The sequence below is a fragment of the Perognathus longimembris genome, chromosome 2 (assembly GCF_023159225.1).
Source record: "Perognathus longimembris pacificus isolate PPM17 chromosome 2, ASM2315922v1, whole genome shotgun sequence".
In the NCBI taxonomy this organism is placed as follows: Eukaryota; Metazoa; Chordata; class Mammalia; order Rodentia; family Heteromyidae; genus Perognathus; species Perognathus longimembris.
In genome coordinates this window covers 46,199,375-46,210,624 of record NC_063162.1, presented here as the reverse complement: position 1 = coordinate 46,210,624, position 11,250 = coordinate 46,199,375, and the positions used below count along the sequence as shown (strand labels likewise).

General features: G+C 45.2%; 1 pseudogene; it reads right to left on the bottom strand.

Annotated features, from left to right (window-relative positions):
* Positions 1-1,192: 1,192 nt before the first annotated feature.
* LOC125344118 lies at positions 1,193-8,730 on the bottom strand (annotated as a pseudogene).
* Positions 8,731-11,250: the final 2,520 nt, after the last annotated feature.

Genomic DNA, 11,250 nt, shown 5'->3' with positions numbered 1-11,250 from the left:
GTATTTAAGGAGAGTAAAGCTCAAAGTATGTCACAAAACTTTAAATTAGGTAATATTCCTACCTAAACATTATATGCTTCCTGAAAGTGTTAATAAGGAACCTTTTCTGTGACTTATTAACAAAGTACAGCAATTTCTGACTAAAACTAGAATGCTTTCCATTATATCCACAGTGATTAACTAGTTATTCCTCAGAGTACAAAAGGATAGCAAATAATATACATCAAAACATAACCAATCTATACAACGATGCTTTCTAATTGCCTACAAAGATTGGGAATTGCAGTACTTTCTTTTGCATAAGACCTCTTCCTCTTCCTCAAGCCCTGAGGTGAAAGGTTATTACTGTTATTGTAATGCCCAGATTTCAAGGCCCCCAAAGACAACCATCAGAGTCCAGAGTCAAAGCCAAACTGCAAGGGACATTTATTGCGAGTTCGAACCTGGTCCTCCGCGCACTCCTTGCCAGTAACGCTAAGAGGCCCCAAGCACATTTTCAGCACAGCTTTTATAGATGGGTACAGGGTAGTTGGGGAAGACCCCCGGTTACAAGTACATGATTGGTTGACATTTGCCCTAGTTTACTGGTCGCCTCAGGATTGGCCTGGGTTTTCCCGCTGAATGTATGGTGCCAGACGATCTTAACCCTGGGGAACAGATCCGGGTTGGCCTCGAGGAGTGGTCACGTAGCCTCATTCCTGGAGCCAGATGGTTCTTGTCTCTTGTGCCCAGATCCGGGCAGGGGTCTGAGAACAGACACTTAGTCATGTCCAACCTTGAGTGGGCTCCCGGTGCGGACAATTAATCAAGTCCCGGCGCCAGATGGCCATTATCTCCAGTGCTCAGATTCGGGTATGTACAGAGTTCACAGAGGGGTGTGGGGGGCGTGTGGTTACAGAGTAGCTATAGGAAGACTGCTGGTATTTTTCCACTTCCCCATGGGTTAGTAAGCAAAGGTACAGAAGCAAAATAGCTGTTAGGGGCATAATGGTCATAATTTTATTCTCTATCTCTTCATTATAACACTGGAATCGCAGTTCTCATCATTTCTGTGTGCTGTAACTATGGGCTTAAAAACTTTTACCAGAAATGTGCAATTTGTTAAGCTGCTCTGTCCAGTTTTCCAAATTTTCCAGATTAGTTTAGTCAGAAGGGCCTCAAATGGCCCCATAAGTCAATCTCATTGCACCACTTAGTGTTCAGATAAGCACCATTTTCCATCTGTACCAATGTCTCTTCTGTTATAGTCATGGTTCCAGTCATCAGGACTCCTGTCTTTATAGATGAAATCATCTGATTCCTCTGTAACGGTGGTCAGGCCCATGATCAATGTAACACTGTTGGTAATAATGTCTACCTGCCAGGTAGGGATGGGAACTCTGTCTGACTTTCCTCTGTGATGAGGGTATATCTTGGTGCCATTGGGAGTTTGAAGGCTGGCTAAAGGTCTGACAATGTGACTACAGTGATGAAGAGAAAATTGGACTGATCCACACAGAGACCCAATTTCCCACCATAGGACATCTGTCTCCAAACATTGTCCATTGCTGATTATCTCTGATAATTTTCTGGAGAAGAGATGATCTCTTGAGATAGTTATAATGATGGAGTCCTATTATCCAGTCCTTTGATATATGTTAGAAGATGTGGAGGTAGGGCTTGAGTTTACAACTTAATGCAAGGGAATATGATGGATTGACATCCTGTGAAGCAGGACTATTTCCTGGTGGAACAGCTTGAAGTTTCAAGGTTACCCACAAATAGTGAGGTCTGACTTGACAGCCCCTATCTCCACACCACTCCATCCCTACTTAGGCTGAAAGGTAGCCTTTTGTTGGCATTATGAACCACTCACCATCCTGAGGGACATGGTTGATGAGCCAGCAGAGCTGTGCAACCTCTGCTTTCTGAGGATGGTAACTGAATAGCTGTAAGGAAGGGTTAATGTTTGGGCAAAAATTGTCCTATTCAGGGTCTCTGCCTTGTTGCAGAGATCTAGCCTGTTCTTTCCTATGGTGCTCCATTTCTCATCTGCATAGGGAGTATAATACAGGGTGAGCTGAAGAGATTTGAGGAGTCTCATCTGACTTTGAGGATGGTCCAGTCAACTAGGTGAGGTATCATACACGTGCCCTAGAAGCTGACATGTAGCCATTATAGGCCAGGCACCCAGACAACCCCATAGGTCTGATGCATAAGATGTATAGCAGTTCTGCGCTACAGTCCAGGAGAGGCATTACCAGAAGCAGAGAGCAGGGCTGGAGGTGAAGGATTACCTAGCAGATGCAGAGAGAACAATTGGTAATGGGATTAGGGAAAGGACTGCCATGTAGTTTTTCATCTTGCAGTATCCACATTGACTTTAGGTGCTCAAGTATATGGTGTTCCCTGATAGTCTTTAAAGAGGTAGATGTTGTGTGGCAACTTCATTCTTACCGTTTCCTGGACATTCCTATTTCTATTACTTTCAGACTAATAGGAATTAAATTGCTAGTTATTGGTCTCAGTGTTAAGAATGTGTTTAGGCACACAGATCCTAGATGAACAGGTATGTGTCATGTATAAAGATAAATTGCTGTGAGGTGATTTTGGAGATTGCCATGAGGAGATTGATGGTCAAAGCACATAAGGCTACTCAGGTCAAGTTAAGATTGGCTTTGAGGCCTTAAAGGGCTTAGAAATCATGGAAGAGAAGGATTACTGGTGAGTGAGTGATCAGAAAGTCTTTTTAGCTTACTCAACAGACAAAGTTTAGGATTAAAGGAGAATGGAAATGCATGAGTTCAAGAGATAGTTGGGAAATAGAATTGAGAAGGGTTGGCTAAATGGGAGAGAAATGGAAGCATTTAATAACCAGGAGGTCATCTTGCGGTCAACAGCATAACATTAGAAAAGTTTTACCTCTAGTGTCTTTCTGGGTAATGTTGGTGTGAATGATCCAATGCCCTCCAGTGACTGGCTGGTGAGCAGAGACTAATAAGGCCATTGGTTAGGATGTTGAGAACTGTAGATCTGGAGATTGTGATTGTCTTATGGTCTGAGAAGTAAGGTTAGGATTGTAGGCTACAAATTGTGTCCTTTCTGCTCACCATTCTCATGAGGATGAGCTACAGAGCTGGCAGATTGACATATTGTGTAGGCAAAGGAGTGTTTTCTAGAACATGGTGAGCTGGGATGTATAGTGGGGTACAGTCATAGTAAGATGAGTGCCCTACGGGAACCCACAGTTGGTAGGAAGTTGGTAAAGTTGTAGACTGTTGGTAAGAGGTAGACAAAGTGGGATGGTGCTTTGATGTAAAGAACTATAAAAAGTCAAAGGGAAGAGGGGAATAAATGTATAACAATGGAGGGAAGGCACCTGTGGCAAGAAAACAGAAGGTAAAAAGGAAAGACATCCCCTAGAGGACTTTTGGGTGGGTTTACACCAGCCTTGCTGCTGGATTTTCTCTTCATCTCCAAATACTGGGCCCATGTCAGATTGGCTTAAAAGTGGGTACTGATGTTATTCTGCAGAGTCATACTGGAATCTTCACCAGAGACTTGTACCTGGGAGCCTATGACATTTGGGAATGGCAATGAAAGTCAAAACCACTGTCTATAGAATGCCAGGGGTCCTCTTCTACATTCTTCACCCCCCTCCTGGGTAGGAATTGGGTGTGCTGAAAGGTGAGGTACTAGAAGGGTCTGATTGTCCTAGAGTCTAGAGGCAGAGCTCTAACTTTCAGCTGTGGTTCTCAGGATTTGACCCAAGGACTTTTCTCAAGATTTTCTTCAGGATTAGTAGCCACAGCAGGTGGCTCTTACTGTGACCATCCTGGCTTTGGGCATGTTCAATGTTGTACATAAGGCCTTAAAGAAAATAAATAAATAAAGCCTTAAAGCTTCAGAGCCTTATTTTCTTCTTTTTTCAAACTCTTTTCTTCCAAGCTTAGAGTCTGGCTTCCCTCACCTCTGGGTGTTCTTACTCCCAAGCCTTGAGCAGAGATATTAGAATTTTACCTACTTAGACTGGCCTTCTTTCTGTTCACTGTAGTGAACTGTGCTCTGTTTTGGCCAGCAGGAATTAAAGGTGCCTTGAATGTGTCATGGCTGCCTATTAGCCAGATGTAACTTGACTCATTTTTCAAGTGTCTTTCCTTCTTGTCTTCCTAAATCTTCCTTAAAAACTTTTGGCCAAAGAATTGCTGCAGATTCCTTATGTTGAAATACCTAATGTGTTTGTCACATAACAGTATATATCTAGATAAATAGATAGATTATATAGATCTATATCTATCTATCTATGTATATGTGAATATATATGCACATATATATATATATATATATATTCATACAATCTTAATGTGGCATGGCATAAAGGTGCAGGAAAGTCCAAGGCTAAATTCTTTTAATGTTCAATGCATTGTGTGGGCATCTCCTGGAGGTTTCCAGAAGGCCACAAAGAGGAGTGTTTGCTCTTGAGTACAGATGAGAATTGGCCTATAGCTTTGGTCACTGCTGTTCAGATATGGTTATTCCTCCTTGTTCTGCCTTGATTCACTATTTACAATGATTAGTCAAGGCTACCTAGGAAGATGATTTGACATGTCCCATAATCATTCTGAGATTGTCACCTTGGAACATGTCACCTACAGGTCTGCAGACCTCAAGCCTGAAGGACTACGTGGAGGTTCACTTGCTCTAATAACTTCATATAAGACTATTAGATACTGGCTCTGCTGAGACATGGGACAAAGAGAACTTAGTATTCAGTTGCTCAGGGTAACAGCTGACAAGTCAGATCATCTGTGACAGCCCTGGGCCCTAATAGAGGCACATGATAGATGAAGGCTAAAATTGGCCTAGAAGCTTCCCTCCACTTCTGGTCAGTTTCCTGTCTTCTTTAGAAAGGCCTAAAGGGCACAGCAGAACTTCTGATACACATGGCTGCATTTGGAGCCCTGGTGTTAGGACTAAGACTTTGCTAGGGCCATATATTTGTTCCAGGTGTAGTGGATTTCTGCTTGGAATACCCAGATGTGGCCATGGTTATACTTAGAAACATTGACTGTGCCCATGGAGCCCAGGGCCATATGTTCTCATCAGTACACACAATAGGACTGAGGGTGCTAGATCTACCTTTTTGTTGCTGGCTGGCTTGCCTGTTTCTAAAGGTAACACTCTGGTCCTAGAATCATGCCTTTGGTTTTCTTCCTATATTGTATGGTTTTCTTCCTAAATTGCAGTTCCTTCATCTCAGGTACATCCCAACGATTATTCTCAATAACCCCTTCATGTCCCCCTTGAGATTCCTAGTTCTCTTGTAAATATTTGAGGTCCTGTCTGTGGCCAGTGCCTAGACCCCCAGCTATGTCCTCCATGCTTTTTGTGAAGCCTCTCCAGTGGACCTTCTGCTGGCTGTTGCTGCTTTGGCTTAGCCATAACTGTCCCCTTATGAGCAGCACCTGTCCAGAACTCAAGACTTCTTTTTGAGACCCCAGGATGGCTTCCTACACATCTGGTGTCCTTGTGAAATGTGTCAGTCTCACTTCTGGACCCACCCCTTGTACAAAGGAATAAAAATATCCTCTCTACTTTTGAAGAAAAAGCAGCTTGTGAGCTTGCAGATACTTTGTTCTCCTGAGAGGCATGCAAATCCTTCTAATGACACTGAGGTTGGGCAGTTCCTGGGCCTCAGAAGCTAGGCTCTTGGCCAAGCTATCCAGGGAAGGCTGAAGGCTGCAATTGGTAGCCGTGTTCAGCCATGAGCCTAAGTGGCGCAAGGTGAGAACAGGCTTCACATAGCATCTTCTCATACCTCTTGAGATATATGCCCCATTTATGCTCTCCATGGCCTCAGAGGTGTGGTCATGAGTATATAACAAAGCGTCTGAGAGGATGGGGGCAGAGGTGAACATATTTCTCCATCCAAATAAGACCTGGTATGCCTATAGCCTTCTAGACTAGAGCCCTCACAGCACAACCATGATACACTTGGAGAGATGTGGGGAGAAATGACCTCTTCAGATAGCCTTAGACCCACCCTAGAACTTGCTAGAGCTAAGGATCAAATAACCCAAGCAGATAGTAGTTGCTGAGCACAATGCTGATATGGAAATGTACCAGGACATTGGGGGTATTAAGAATTACTGGATCTTGGAACATTTCAAGGAGACTTGGAAAAGGGGAGGCCTGGAAGGAAGGGGCTAATAACACCAAATGGTCAATACTAGAAATTCTAAGTTCACTGTAGATCTGAGGTATAGATCTGAGTTATGGAACAGTGCAGCACGGGGGCCTGAATCATTGTCACTAGAGTGGAGTGGCCTGTGAGGACTCAAGCCAAAGGGTTTGTAAGACTGGGACAGCTGGTTCCATGTAGGCACCTTGTGATCCTCAGACCTGCTAGTGACTGTCCAAGGTGACGGCCACACTTCTGAGCACTATAATACAGTCATCTGGAAGATGAAAGTGGGCTGTCAGTATCCAATCTTTACCTAGAAAGAAGTCTCAGACATCTCTTCTGGGCACTGTGAGTGTCACCTCTGCAGAGGAGTCAGTACTACTGCAACACAAATCTCCAATTCTTGAAATCCTGGCAGCAGAAAAAGTCCATAGACATGGCCAAATGCAGGTCTCTATGACATCTGTCTTGATATTTCCACCATCCAAGGTGGAAATAGTTTCAATTTGAGGCTGCTAGGAGGAGGGACAGACATGTGGGGAGGGCGGGAGTGAGGGAGGGAGTATGTGCAGCTATTGGTTAGAGCGAGAAGCAACTCTCTACATGGCCAGGTGTGAGGGTGGCATCTAGCATCAGCTGGGAGGAGCTGCCCATTGGTTGGCTTCACTGTCTGCTGAAGAGTGAGCAAAGAACACTGGTGTAATGACAGTGACTTTCTAACATGGGGAGCTATGAGACACTAGTAAACATGGCCATGCCTGGACATAGACTTGCCTCGAAGTCCACACTTGAACCAGAACTTGCAGTGGGTTGGAGCTTCAACTGAAGAGCGGAGAGAATTATAACCATTATGCCCTAACAGCTGTTTTGCTTCTGTACCTTTGCTTGCTAACCCATGAGGAAGTGGGAAAATACCAGCAGTCTTCCTATAGCTACTCTGTAACCACGAGCACCCCCACCCCTCTGTGAACTCTGTACATACCCGAATCTGAGCACTGGAGGTAATGGCCATCTGGCGCCGGGACATGATTAATTGTCCGCGCCCGGAGCCCACTGAAGGTTGGACATGACTAAGTGCTCGGTTCCAGGCCCGTGCCCAGATCTGGGCACAAGAGACAAGAACCATCTGGCTGCAGGAATGTGGCTACGTGACCACTCCTGGAGGCCCACATGGATCTCTACCCCAAGGTTAAGGCCGTCTGGTGCCATACATTCAGCAGGAAAACCCAGGCCAATACTGAGGCGACCAGTAAACTAGGGCAAATGTCAACCAATCATGTACTTGTAACCAGGGGTCTTCTCCAACTTCCCTGTACTTGGCTATAAAAGCTGTGCTGGAATTGCGCTTGGGGCCTCTTAGCATCACTGGGAACAAGTGTGCGGAGGTCTGGGTTCGAACTCGCAATAAACGACCCTTGCGGTTTGGCTTTGACTCTGGACTCTGATGGTTGTCTTTGGGGGCCTTTAAATCTGGGCATTACAAAACAAGAAACTGCTGGCTTTGCCGGAGGGTCCCTGTTTCTTGTGTGGACCACAACAGTAGAACAGAGGATGGCTCTGAATACTGAGCATGACTGAAAGATTCCAGAACAGCCATGGCTGTGAAGCAGTCAAGAAGATGTAAGCAGTTGCGAGTGTGACATGGGAGTCCCCTGGCGTATGAACTGTAGACTTCCCCAGGAGAAAGAAGTCAAGCCCCTAGGGCAGGTGAGGGGTTGGAAACCCCAGCAACCGCAAAGAGCCGGGATAAACTCTGCACCATTGTTGGACCAGGCTGGCCCAAACCATGGCTGAGGCTATCTGGAAGAGATGACTGAAATCAAGGTCCTGTCGTGGGCCTGCCCTCAGGCTACTCACTTGAAGCTTCTTTTTCCAGAAACTGAGGCTGAGGTTGCTGTGCATGGATTGTGAACAGTGTTAGAACAAGACTTCATCCTGAAGGCCCTTGATGCATGCTGGTCAGAGTGAATTCTCCTTCCCTGTGGCCCAACTTTTCCCTGTCCTATGTCTGTAAGATTGGATGTCTATGTACCTGGTTCATAGACTGCAATCACATCTCTCTATGCCAAGACTCAAGGGCATTGAGCAGCCCTTGGAGTGAGTATTGGCTCCAATGCCATTAAATGCTGGGTTACATGCTAGAGAAGTGTCAGTCTCCGCATTCATGTCCCAGTGGTAAGAAACTGGCTACAGCTCTCTACTAGATCTTCCTAAGCGCATCTTAACCACTATGGGTCCTGCAGCCTTGTGAGGCTGAGCTAGGTTGCAAATGCACCTGGATCAATTGTCCCACTGTCTGTGTCCATGGAAGCATGCCTCAAGGCCATGAGACCTTACACAGTGCTGGAACCACTCACCTGCTGCTACATTGATAGCAGAAGGGTTATCAGATAGTCCTATGAGGATGGGGAGAGATGGTATGGGAGGGGTCTACATGTTGCACATTGCCACTCCTGGATAACCATGAGAAGCCTGTGGCAAGGCAAGCAGACAGAAGTGAAAGAGCCATTGTCCAGAGGACAAGGAATTGAAGGCTAGATATTACCGTAATGACTGCTGAGTGCCATCCTGACAAAGTTGTGAAGGGTATTTTCTTTCCCTCTCTTCCCCCTCCCCCACTTCTGCTAAATTAGCAGTGATGGTCTTGCTGCTCAAGCCTTGCTGCCCAGAAGCTGGCTTTTCATGGTGCCTGTAGTTTGGTATCAGAGATCTTACTGTTGATGGGAAGACATTTTCCAAGTGAAAAGAAGATAAGATAGTGTTTGCTTCAACACAGAGAAATCTCTACCCATAGTAGACAAGACTACAATAGGTTTTCATCCTGGATGAACCAGCAAGAATCAAATATGGGGAAGTCAAGGTTATGTAGATGAACTTGGCTCTGCTTGACACTAAGCATTGGCACTAAGTCATTCTGCCATATTTAGGTACACCTTAAGCCTTACTGATGAGCCTGGTGTGGTAGCTTACTCCTGTAATCCTAGCTACTCAGGAGGCAGAGGCTAACAGGATCAAGATTTGAAGCCAGCTAGACAAAAAATTAAATTTGAGACCCTACTTAACCAATAAAGCTAAACATGGTGGCATGTATCCATCAATCTAGCTACTGGGGAAATGTAAGTAGGATTGTGGTTCACGCTGACCTGGGTACAAATTTGAGACCTTTTCTAAAAAATAAAGCAGAAAGAGAGTGAGGACATACCTCAAGTGATAGAGTACCTGCCTAGCAACTTAAAGATCCATTTCAAACCCCATTTCCATCATAATAAAACTGGTACTGTGGACTACCCTTACCTTTATAGCAACTGAAGTTGAGACAAACCCTTTCCAGTCTGTGGCAGACAGAGGGTAGATACACAAAGCAGGCTCCATGGATGAGATGAGATTTTCTGGACTGGAAATGGGATTCACAAAAGCAAAGGGCTCAGGACTCATGGGTAAGTCCTTCCTGGTAGTTGATGAGACAGATCTTTAGGCAGCACTTACTGCTTGGTGGTGGAAGCTGAGGTGTCCTCCCATGGAAGGCCTGGGATATGGCCTCAGAGCCCAGCTCTCCTGGGATCTCTGGGAGCCATTCCTGCTTTGTCACAAGCTCCTTCTGCTTCAATTGATGACATTTATGTGCTTATTGCTGAGAACCCTTGTGACTAGCTGGGCTGGTTGCAGGAAATAGGGAGGGTCTGCTGGCCTGGGTGTGTTTGAAGTAGACACTAAGGCTCTTGGTAAGAAGCTCTGAGACTGCCATGTAAAAAATCAACATTGTCACGTGGAATGAAATGTTGTCGAAGTTGTCCAGTAGCAGTCTTGAATTTATTGTATCTTATGACCCCAAGGGGAGAGGGTTGAGCAATAGGCAGTCCTGCTCCTGCTGGATGGAACCTCAACACCTGCTGCTGCTGAGAGCAGTGTCATACTCATTGCAGCCCCTTCGGTGGAGACACGGAGGTCTACATCTGAGTGTTGCTTAGCACAATTTATGCTAGGATGGGATAAAGGAATATAGCAGCACTGCCACTCAGCTTCTTTCTAGCAGGACTTTAGTGGCCAAGTGTCTATTGTGAGTTGTGAGGCTGTGGTACTGTCCCAGGGTGAAGTGTGTGTATGTGTAGCTATGGTATCAGGATTTGGCATTTCCCTCCACTAGTCAATTCCAGCTCAGACACTGCATGAGGAAAATGAATGCGGTATCTCCCAGGCAACAGCAGAAGCCCTACAAAACAAATGACTCCCTTGTCTGTGACTGCAGCTTTGCTGGTTCAGAGGCTATACCAGGAAAAATGAGTAAGGAAGAATGTGTCTCTCAAGGTGTACAACTTATTGAAGTAGAGGCATTCTTTGGTCTTCTGTCTCTGCAACTTTGCGTAGGCAGAGGGCACTTACAATGCTGGCTGGGTGGTGTCAAAGTGTGTGAGATCTCTCAATGAAGCAAGATCACAATGAAGGAATGTAGAGAAACAGCCCAAGGGGAATTCCCCTCTCCACCTCTTCCCTCCCTCACCCCATCCAAGCAGACCTCTTAATGCTGTGCACTCTGAACTGGGAATGGTCTACCCTCTACATGCCCAATGAGCTGGAATTGTAGAGAAAGGAAACATACACTCATGGCCTTCTAATTGTTGTAATAAAAACTCTTAAATAATCTGCATCTCTCCTCATTGTGAATGTTTGCCTATCTTGTAAGGGATACATACACTATGTATTCCAAGAGTCCATGCATCATGACAGGATTCAGATATACCTAAATAAACAGAAGTCACCTGAGACTGGATCAACCTGGAAGGAACAAGAGAATGGTTGTGTCTGAGCAAATGTAATTCTCATGCCTTCTTGAGTGGTTCTTGATAGTGGGACACTGAACTGTGGGTGGACACCCCATATTTTCCTTTTTCTTATAGAACTTAAATACGTGTATAGGTGGTCACCCATTCCATCTCAATGTGAGCCTTCTCTACAAGGAGTCAACATCTTGAATACTGATTGTCTTAACTGGTATCAGGCTGAGAGTAGAAGGGGAAACTAACGGGATTATGGAGTAGATCTGGACCTTAACTTTTCTGTGTAAACTGTTTTCTCTGGCCCTGAATGCT